The sequence below is a fragment of the Bos grunniens genome, chromosome 25 (assembly GCF_055505025.1).
Source record: "Bos grunniens cultivar Pamir isolate PY7600 chromosome 25, Bosgru_T2T1.0, whole genome shotgun sequence".
NCBI lineage: Eukaryota > Metazoa > Chordata > Mammalia > Artiodactyla > Bovidae > Bos > Bos grunniens.
In genome coordinates this window covers 39,076,010-39,076,570 of record NC_141189.1, presented here as the reverse complement: position 1 = coordinate 39,076,570, position 561 = coordinate 39,076,010, and positions in this window count along the sequence as shown.

Genomic DNA, 561 nt, shown 5'->3' with positions numbered 1-561 from the left:
CTGGGTCAGGGTGGGAAGAAGGGGGTCGCTGGGGCTCCAGAGGGGGACCATCTGAATTCTCATCTCTGAACCCTGACTCCTGAGACCTGCTCCCAGACATTCCCATGCTTCACATCCCCTGACCTATGTATCCCGCTAAGTCCCCATGGCCCATGGAGCTTGGCACGGGGCGCCTGGGGGCATTGCCTCTCAAGGGAGACTGAACCCCTTTTCTGAGATGCACCAGCCCCAGGAATCTGTCCCTCCCCCACCCTCGGCCCAGGCAGGCTCCCGCAGCTGTGTGGCCCGTCTGGCAAAAGCCAGGGGCTGGACCCATGGTGGGGACACAGATGGAGAGAGGCAGCCTTGTGTGGCACCTGGTGGCCTTGGGTCCCTGTGGAAGCCTTGGGGGACTGCCCTGTCCTGGCAGACCCTGGTGTGTGTGGTGAGGGGGAGGGGACAGGTGACAGTTAACTGAAGAATCTGAGCTCCACCTGCTTCCCCTGAACCCCACCCCACCCCCCCACCCAGGGCTCCGCTGCAGCAGGGGGCCGGGGACAGGGACAGGTAAGCCACGCCTCC